At 38.5% G+C, this 11074-nt stretch overlaps 1 long non-coding RNA gene across 2 annotated transcripts in view; it reads right to left on the reverse strand.

The window, feature by feature from the left end:
- LOC145965460 (uncharacterized) overlaps nucleotides 1–11074 on the reverse strand; it is a 142786-nt gene that overhangs the window by 68690 nt on the left and 63022 nt on the right. For both annotated transcript variants that reach the window (XR_014436718.1, XR_014436719.1), the window contains exon 5: nucleotides 10877–11048. This is a non-coding gene — a long non-coding RNA (uncharacterized LOC145965460). The remainder of the gene's footprint in view (nucleotides 1–10876; nucleotides 11049–11074) is intronic.

The following is an 11074-nucleotide window of genomic DNA, read 5'->3' on the forward strand; positions in this document are numbered from 1 at the left end:
AGAGCGAAGGATAGAGAGAAAGAGAGAGAGAGAGAGAGGGAGGAGAGCCAAGATCTCTATCTAGCCCTGGGAGGACTCGAAGCCGGAGCATATGGGACCGTTCGTGGGACCACCGAGTCATTTGGCCGGCTTGGCTCACCTCGGCTAATTAGCGGGCTTGCGCGAGCGTGAACCCAATTTCTGAGGTGACGTGAGTGCGAGTCATAGCGCGACAGAAGGCGGCCAATTCGGGCGAGGCGTCAGTTGACCAGGTCGGAGTAGCTCTCGGCCAACCAAGTGATATCGTGCAACGTTACCTCAGACGACTTTGCGAGGTGGAAGAACTCTGGCTATCGAAATTGCCTCGCAACCCGGTCCGTCACCCAGGTTGACGCTCTCGCGACGAGATAGAGAGGAGAAGAATGCTGCGACTCCGAGTGACTCGTTCCTGCGAATCGACAGGCGGCATTTCGCAACGCTCGGCGTTCGACAGCTCGCTTCCAGGAAACACGGGCATCACGTAGGCGTACTTTGCCGACGAGCGGATTCCGCAGCGAAGCCGTAGGTGCGGTAGGCGTAGTCCGGGCTACGCGAATGGATTTTACAGCGCGAGTCACGGCGCATTCCGTGCGAGCACGGAAAACAAGGAAGAAGAAAAGGGTGAAGCAGAGAAAAGAGGCGGAGGAAAGCGGCGATCGAGAACGAACGGAGCAGAAGAGAGCCAGAGAGAGAGAGAGAGACAGAAAGAGACGGAGAGAGGGAGAGAGCGGAGAATACGCGGGAGGAATTATCGGGGTCTCCTCGTTGCCCAAGGGGCACAACGGACCCTCGTGGAGAGTAGCTAAGCAACCATTACTCGGATGGTGAGCCAATGGAGTGGATCCCCACGCCCCTTCGACTTACCTCCGCAGACGGCATGCAAATATGCGCGTGCAAGATGCACCAAAGGATGCACCTTCGCTCTACTCCTTCGATGCATCTCCTCTCCTTCTTTACCGCCTCCCTCTCTCTCTCTTCTCGTCCCTCTAGGTCGCCCCTTCTCGCGCTCTCCGCAAGAATCCCCTCGCTGCCTCCTGGTGATTCTTCCTCTTCTCGCTAGCTAAGCAGCCAGCCTCGAGTCGCGAGGTAATATTTATCACGAGCCCTTTTTTTCCTGCCGCTCGAGATTGACCGGCGCGCCTCGCGAATGTAAATATCGCGGTGCCTCCAGTGTCGATGCTCTTGTGCATCGACCAAGAAAAGTCGCTCGAGACTTTGCGATCGGTAAACGAGATGTACTCAATCATCAGGAATGAAATTATGTCCAAGTTCGTTTCTACCGATTTTTCGAATGCACCGAGGGAAGGTGACCAGGGGGGTGCAATTTAAAAAAGTGCGAGCTCCGAGACGCTGGTAAACAATGGCCAATGATAAATACGACGCATTCCCACGAGCCATTATAATCTTATTGTTGGACTTGTTTCTCGTATACAGGTGGCAGCAGCCACAACGATGCATTCGACGGGCAGGGGTTGGAGGGGGAGGGAGAAGAAGACGCGAGGGCACCGGTTAGAGAGATATAAACGAGTACGAAGAAGCCGAGGAACCGGGAGAGAAGAACCGCCAACAGTCTCTCCTTCATCTCTTCTGCCTCGACTATCTTCTCTCTCTCTCTCTCTCTCCTTTTCTCTCTCTCTCTCTTTCGACCAACGCAGGGTACAGAGATGCCACCATCGAGATACTGATTATAAACTCCATTCCATTTGTAACGAGGTCCATCTATTTTGGCGCCCAACACTCGTTGCGCCAAGAGTCTAGGTAGCGCCAGATTTTAATGCGATATCCCCCGCATTATCATTTGTTTCAGACCTGGACCAGTCTTCCCTGGCTTCCCCCTCACCTCCCTTCCGTCCAGGAACCAGAGTACCGAACGCGATGCAAGCTTATAAGCTGTCTTCGCGGAGCACGTCGATGTAACTCGAGAGTGATCTTGAAGTACCTTGGAATGCAGGCATCTCCCTGGCATAATAATTAAAGCAAACCTCGTGCCTCGTCCCTCCTATAATTATTTCTTCCGTATACAATCAGATAAATGCGCGCGATAAAGTGCGAAATGATAGTATCTCGTGGAACAGCCGAGATCAACCGGCATACAACTGTAAATTTACGTTCGGGACGCATTTTCCGAGACGAGCTATGCGCACAAATCACGCGGTTAACATTCGGGGCCGATTAGGGTTGCTTCTCGAGAAACATCTTCCACGTTCTTTCCACCACGGGGGTCGCAGGTGGAGGAAAGATGTCACTCTTCCAGCGACTCTTGTTTTAGGAGATTCCTGACCAGAGTTTCCCTCGGAATTGCCAGGTAGACGACGAGAGCCCGCTTTATTTTACGAGCTTGTTCGTAGCATCCCCTCGTAATTTCTCGGAAAACGCGGGAATTCGGTCGGAATATTCGATGCGGTCCTCCCGACGTCGTTTCCCCCTCGCACAGTATTTATATCTTGCCAACGATGTCCGACAAAATTTCTATTATCAATACATTTCTCGAGATTTGCACCGTTTTATGTCAGCGAAATATTTTGATATTTAATTTTCCTATATTCTTCATTTCGTTTTTTCTAGTTGTGTCCTCGAGATTCTTGCTGGAATCCAGCGAGCAAGCTTGTAGAATTAAATGTGTTGTATTATTATCGTGCCAAAATGACGTACGCACGAGGCAGAAATTTCCCAGGACGTGTTCGAGAGTCGTCGCATCCTGGCGCAGGTAATAATTACAAACGTCGGAGTCAGCGGTGCAGAACAATACACAAATCACGCTTTAGGAGAGAGAGAGAGGAACGTCGATGAGAGAGGAGAGAAAAGAAAAATAATAGAGAGAGGGAGACTTGCGTTAACGTCAAAAAGTCCCGACATTCGTGCATCGCCGAGCTAAATCTTCTTGACATTTTTTCCCCAAAAACACGACGCGAATTGCTGGCGCGACCCCAGGTAAGAGGACCCTACTGACCCTTTTCGCTTTGGCCGAGACGCCGAGAAAATAAAGTTTCCACTTTATATCCAGAGAGGGTATCGACGGGGCAGGTAGTTTCACGGCCTCCTAGAGACACACCCCGTATAATTGGCCGATAAAGATTCCAAGGATTACGGGTAAATATTAATCTTTATCCCCGAAACGTTTCTGGCTACTGGATTCGTCCTCAGCGGGATCAAAATTTCCATCTCTCTTCATTTATTTAGGCACTTGAAATATATTACTATTTGTTTAATTTGAAAAAAGAAAATAACGCAGCATTTTTACAAGAAAAAGCTTATTTTTCATCCCATACTTGTATAATAAATTTTATTAGACTGTAAAATTATTAAAATTAAAATTATGTAAATTTTAATAATCTTTTTATGTTTCAGTATTATTTATACAATCATCGAAATTTATAATAATTTTACATTTATAATAAATTTAATTTGGATAATCTTTTTCAGATTTTAACTTTTTAAATTAAAAATTTATTACACATATAAACCGGAAAAACAAGCTTATCTTTGTAAAAAACGCTACACATTATTTCCTTTTTATAAAATGAAATATACACATTTTATACAATGTGTGCATTTTGCTGGAGGAATAATAGAGTAACCTTGGATATCGAAAAAAAATCTAGACTGCCCGAGCAGAAAATGAAATGTATCAAGAAACACGAGGAGAGGGATACACACGTGCATGGAGAAACGTACGTGCTGAATTGATTTCGTTGTAAAAAACACAAGTCCGCAGTCTTTGTTGTTTGTTTTTTCGAGGTTTCTTCGTAACCGAATATACGCTTTATCTTTCATCGTCTGACGAGCGCGCGCGCTCATCAGAACGCGGAATATTCATGCGCCGAGAGGCATTTAAAATGGATTTTTCCATTGAATTTCTACGAGGAAGAGAGAATAAGAGCGGCGCCGTAACGACGGAATAATTCTCTCGTTAGCGCGGATGGAGGAGCTTTAAGAGCGAAAGGAGTAGCGCGAAATACGATTACGTACACCCACGCACGTTCCTCTATTCGTGCGTCGGCCACAAGTACAGGTGCATACGTATCTACGGGGTAGACAGGTAGCGATGTGCATCTCGCGATGCGCATCTCGCATCTCGTGGGAATGACGTCTTAGGACGCGCGCGACCTGGCGTCGGAAGCGTCGGGGGCGGCGGCGCCCGAAACCCCCCGGGGGGTCCCGGGAACCCGGGAACCCACCGATGTGTGCTTCCCGGACAAATTATAATATATTGGACGGCCATCGTCTTCCGTGCACGCGAGTGCTACCGGCGAGAACTCCCACGAGGACGCTTGAAAAGCGAGTCCCTCCGAATTAAAAATATTGGAATATGGTATATATATTCTCTTAAGTGGAGTCAATGCGAGCGGTTTTAGTTATGATATGTAATAATGCAAATAATGGAATCATGCTGAGATTAATAATCAGTGAAATAAAATGGAGAAGCAAAGCATTGTTAAAATAAAATATTGAGGAAATCTTGTTATAACTTTGATTATTGATATTTTCTGATTCAATTTAAGAGAATATATGCGTGTGTATGAATAATATATATTAGTCCTTGTGTCTTTAAAAAAGGAATTTTTAACAAAATTATAGATTAAGTAATTTCGAAAAAATTGTGTGATTTGATTGTTAATAAAATCTGAAAATATTACAATAGATGACAGATTGAGTTATCACTGCTTTAATTAATGATATTTTCACTGAGGAGAATTTCGACAAAATTGAATAATTTCGAAAGGAATTGAGCCAACTGTGAAAATCTCAAAGAATTATAATAGATGATGAATTGTTTAAATTAGTGACATTTTCACTGATTCAATTTTATAGAATACATGTACGAATAATATATATTACATTTCGTTTTTTTTAAAGAGGAGCTTTCGACAAAACTGTAGCTTAAGTAATTTTAAAAGAAATTAAAATCTGAAGATATCATGATGACAAATTGAATTGTGTCACTGCTTTAATTAGTGACATTTTCGTTGACTCAATTTAAGAGAGTATAAAGATACATGCATGACTAATATATATTATCATGTCTTTAAAAGAGGAGCTTTCGATAAAACTATAGATTAAATAATTTCAAGAGAAATTGATCTGACTATTAAGATCTAAAGATATCATAATAAATGATGAATTATCACCGCTTTAATTAATGACATTTTCATCAATTCAATTTAACAGAATGTATAGATATATGTTGAATAATATATATTACATCTCGTGTCTTTAAAAGAGGAAAATTTCGACGAAATTGAATAATTTCGAAAGGAATTGAGCCAACTGTGAAAATCTCAAAGAATCATGATAGATGATGAATTGTTTTAATTAGTGACATTTTCGCTGATTCAATTTAAGAGATTATAGAGGTACATGTATGAATAATATATATTATACCTCGTGTCTTTAAAAGAGGAGCTTTCGATAAAACTATAGATTAAATAATTTCAAGAGAAATTGATCTGATTATTAAGATCTAAAGATATCATAATAAATGATAAATTGTCACTGCCTTAATTAGTGACATTTTCATTAATTGAACTTAACAGAATGTATAGATATATGTATGAATAATATATATTACCTCTCGTATCTTTAAAAGAGGAATTTTCGACAAAATTGTAGATTAAATAAAATTTCAAAAGAAATCGATCTGACTGTCAAAATCTGGAAATATCAAAGTAAATGACAAATTGAAAATTGAGCTTGAGAGGAGAAAAATTTCCGGGATCGCCAGTAATTCAAATCAAAAGGCTTCCTTTGGAGAGACTTGTATTCGTCTGGGAATCGTCGGTGTCATTGACCTTCGGGCGAGCAGGTGCTGATTCGATAATCGACCGGTAATTAGTCTCCGCCGAGCGCCTAATCGCGAGATTGCGATGTGCGAGCCTCCTACGTTTGCGTTTCATAAAACGCTCCGACGCCACGATATAAATATGTGGAGTCTGATACGTAAGAATCGCGAATGTATCGCATTCGCGTATCGCGAATTAAGAGGAAACGACCACCTTCGCGATGCCATCCGGCTCCTTAACGCTAAGCGCTAAAAGCGGTTCATTATTCGCCCTGCACCGCTTAATTACCTCGCTCCGGCTTTAATTCTCGAGCCGATGAGCCCGTCCTTGTTTGCGATGTTTCGTGCATTTCCGCGAGTCGGGGTCGCGATTTTTCAATGTCCCGGATTTTCAATGGATGCGATAACCGAACCACCCTTCCTTCCCGTCGCTGCTTCTCTCTCTCTTCGTCGACTTGTAAAATCGCTCGCGTATCGTGGGGTCGCTGAACGATGGCGGAAATTAGCACGTTTTATTTTAAAGATAGAGAAACGTGTATCACGAATAGCGAGGAAATTATCAGATGCGAAACGAGATGTAACGAGATCTAAACGATAATGAAAATGTTGTGAAATTGATTAGACATCATTTACAGTTCATCTTTAGTATTATATGAATCATATTTGAGTGATTATGCTGCAAAAAAATGTTACAGAATTATATAAATAATAAGTATAACATTATACAACAAATAATGAAAATATAATATATAATATGCATATGTATATTTCTATTATTATTATTTATTGTTATTTACATTTCTGTTATTTATTGTATGATTTTCACACTTATTATTTTAATATAATTTTATGTACTTTTTTTTGTGTATCGAGAGTAAACAAGATAAAGATGTAAATTATGTCGTATCTATTTTAGTCATATCGTATTTTGTGATTCATGAATGATAAATAAATAGATAAAATATATATTATATATACATTAGTGAGGATTAATTCGATTATTATTTTAGGATTTTTAATGTCAATTTAAGTAGCAGTAATCATTTTGATGACATCAGGTAGAATTGCAACAGAAAAATACTTATTCATTTATCTATAAATAGACTAATATACAAGTTCAATTATAAAACGAATTATGATGATCGAATATATAAAAATAAATTTATATAATATATTAATATTTGAATAAATTTATATTTATTAATTTGATTAAATTTGAATTAATTTGACTAAATTTATATTTATAATTATATTAATATTTAAATAAATTTATATAATATATTAATATTTGAATGATTTTATATTATTTGAAAATCATGTTACGATTGATACATGTTAAAATGAGAAATAACCAAATTATATAATAAAAAAGAATAATATATAATAAAATTAATTTTTGTGTGTTTAAAAAAAAATACATACATTTTTATAAATATGGATTTGTGGATAAATGAGAAAATTTCATATAAATAAATGGGAGAATTTTATATAACACTTTCTCTAGATTCCACAATAGTTATCATGATAAATAATAATATAATATTATTCGCGCAAAATTGAATAATCGCAAAGATTTGACACGTTTCTTTAAATATCAGAGATCAAAGTTATTCCATATATCAAATATTCGCAAACTTTAGAAAAAATTAATTAACAAAGGTATAAATTTTATAAATACGAAAATACTATCGATATTAGTTTTGATTCCACAATTAATTTTCACAATTCAAGGTGGAAAAGAGTACTTTAATCTCGTATAAAAATCGATTTGCGTCTTGTCCAACGCTCATCGATGACGACACACTTAAACATAAATCTGTCCCTTGTCCCTAAATCTCCTAATCCGACCCTCGTGACGCCAGCGCACTTGTCAGACAACGGTTCGAGGAAGTCGAGGAAGCCCGAAGGGAGTCGTAATTGAATTTACGGCGATTAGGTCGCGGATTCGATTCCGCGTATGCGACGATCGATTCGCGGCCGGTGGTAGCGCGTTATCGAGGATAATGTGTCCCGACTAATTTAGAAACGTCCTTTCTCCCCCTCCCCCCCTTCCTCATCTCGAAACCCCTTCGGTAGATACCTGATGGCATCCCGACTGCCATCGCGCTGGTGGCTGTCCCGCTCTTTCGCGGGGCCCAACCACGCTAACGAGGCCCTGCCACGTCCTGCCCGAAGGACACGGGACCACGGCCTGTCAATTAAGGACACGACCATACCGGGCCACATTTCTACCTCCCGCGTCTCCCCCTCGAGACCTCCATCTCTCTCCCTCTCAATTTCTCTTTTTGCTCGTCCTGTCGGGAATACGTGGCATTTTTTTTCTCGATTTGCACCGCGTCGACTATGGTTTCCGAGCGGAAGAAAAGACGCGTAAATAAAGCCTACATTAAATTCGCGATTGTGATCCTTGTCTCTCTTTCCAGTAAAGTCGAAATAAATTTAGACTCCACCGAAGGATAATTATTAATCTCGAAAAATTCAAGCGACTGGTCTACGGATTTTCGAGTTGGCATACCAGAAAGGGCGAGACGAGGAGGATCGATGGAGATCACCGATCGGGGCTGGCAAGAGCCCGATAATGGAATGTCCAGGTACGACGTATGCATGCGTGGACTACGCACGAAGGACGATCGTCCTCCCTTCCTCGCGATCGGGTTCCGTTAACGCACCGGGGGGTCCGGCAGCGGACTCGTCGGTGAGAAGAAGCGTCGAAAAAAAAAAGAAAAGAGAAAAAAAAATCAAGAAACTCACTCCCGATGCCGTACATACGTTCAAAGACGAGACGCGTAGGCTCGCGACCGAGAGAGAGAGACTTCGACGGCGATTATCGCGCTGCAACCATCTCTCATTATCATTCCCGACACTCTTTCCTTTCCGTTGCCGCTTGCGGAATCGCCGTTTTTTGCGCTCTTTAACGGACTCGCCACTTTAGCGCGGATGCCTCCCGCGCTTTCTGTCAAACTCGCCCCAGCCGTGCCTGACCCGCGCAAACTTTCACCATATTTTCGCCCCAAGGTATTTCTCTCCTACTTTCGATCTTGATTTTCGATCTAAGATATTCTACTTCGATGCCTTGAGCATCCAGTCAGATCATCTTCCTTTAAAACTATTTAAAGGATATAATTTCGCCGAAAAAATATTCTTCTTTTAAAGCTCCAAGGAAACTATAATTCTTTTACTGCCTCTTTAGAGAAAGTAAAGAAGAGCGAATTTTTATACATTTTGTACAAATTAATTAATTATTTTATGCGACATCCTCTTAAATTCACAAACGTGAAATTAAAAATAACAGGAAAATTTCAGTTTGAACTTTTTGAAACTTGTATGAATTTGATCGATAAGAATCGAATAATATAAATTTCATTTTTTGATCGACATTCGCGTATATAATTATATTCACATTTATATTGTATTAATATATTAAAAATCCATAAAAATATTTAATTCACAAAATTGATTAATAATACTCCTTAAATCTAATTGATTAATAATACTCCTAAAATCCTGTTTACGATAATTTTGATTAATAATATTCCTTATAATCCTACTAAACAATTCCTTCATCCTATTAAACAAAATTGGTATCCACAATAAAGAAATATAACAGAGTTAAAATTTTTTTATCTATTTTCAATCTAACATCTACTTTTGAAATTATTTAATCTACAATTTTGTTGAAAGCTCCTCTTTAAAAACCTTCAAATGAGAAACTATCTATTGCCTATTTAAGATACAAAATAGAAGATCCATTTTATATCAATTATGTATTAATATTAATATTGTATTAAAAAATAATGTATTAATATTAATATTGTATTAAAAAATAATGTATTAATATTAATATTGTATTAAAAAATAATGTATTAATATTAATATTGTATTAAAAACCCATGAAAATATTTAATTCACAAAATTGATTAATAATATTCCTTAAACCTAAAATTCTGTTTACGATAATTTTGATTAATAATATTCCTTATAATCCTAAACAATTCCTAATTCTATTAAACAAAATTGATATCCACAATAAGGAAATATAACAGAGTTAAAATTTTTTTTTATCTATTTTCAATCTAACATCTACTTTTGAAATTATTTAATCTACAATTTTGCTAAAAGTTCCTCTTTAAAAACCTTCAAATGAGAAACTATCTATTGCCTATTTAAGATACAAAATAGAAGATCCATTTTATATCAATTATGCATTAATATTAATATTGTATTAAAAAATAATGTATTAATATTAATATTGTATTAAAAACCCATGAAAATATTTAATCCACAAAATTGATTAATAATACTCCTTAAACTTATTAGAAAATTCTGTTGTTATGACAATTTTGATTAATAATATTCCTTATAATCCTACTAAACAATTCCTTAATCCTATTAAACAAAATTGATATCCACAATAAGGAAATATAACAGAGTTAAAATTTTTTTTATCTATTTTCAATCTAACATCTACTTTTGAAATTATTTAATCTACTATCTAATTATTTAATTTTGCTGAAAGCTCCTCTTTAAAAATCTCCAAATGAAAAACTATCCATTGCTTATAATTTAAGATACTATTTATATTATTTAAGATACAAAATAGAAGGTCCATTTTTATATAAATTACACTAATCAAAATCCTGTAGAATTCATAAACGTAAGAAAATTGAGATTGAAAATAGAAACACAAAATTTCGACACACGGTATCTTAAGCGGAAGCGTCCGAGAGTCAAGATGCAAACGAGGGCTCTTCAGGTTCGAGGTGCTCGAGATTTGAATAATGCATATAATAATTTCCTGCATTGTCATCTTGCGATTAAAGTAAAAGGAAAAAAAAACCTCATTATTTCGCGAGACGCGGGAGGATAATCCTCGAACGTCCGTGGCGGAACAATACGTTTTGTTTACTATGCAAAATCCATTGGACTGCGTGTGGTCAATTATATTATGTTAAGTAGAGCATATACGCGGCCTGTGACGTATCGTATCGTAGGATCTACGGGGCCCGTTCCACGGCCTCCTCTAATAACGCATTGTGCCCCTCGCGTGGCATATTAGGTTTATGCTAATATAATACATACCTCGCGCCGAAGAGATACGTCGATCGAACATCCCTCCTTCTCTCTCTCTCTCGAGCTGCGTGGGCCGTCTCGTAATGGATGAAAGCTGCCGGAAACTCGGGCTCCAAGGTCGAGGATTCTCCTTCCCCTCGCTCTCAATCGTCGAGAGTGCGATTTAATCGGAGACAAATATCTGTAATTTCACAAATTCCGTAAAAA

Source organism: Camponotus vicinus, unplaced genomic scaffold (assembly GCF_025532165.1).
Source record: "Camponotus vicinus isolate PSW18456_S1 unplaced genomic scaffold, iyCamVici1.0 SCAF_14, whole genome shotgun sequence".
Taxonomy (NCBI): Eukaryota; Metazoa; Arthropoda; class Insecta; order Hymenoptera; family Formicidae; genus Camponotus; species Camponotus vicinus.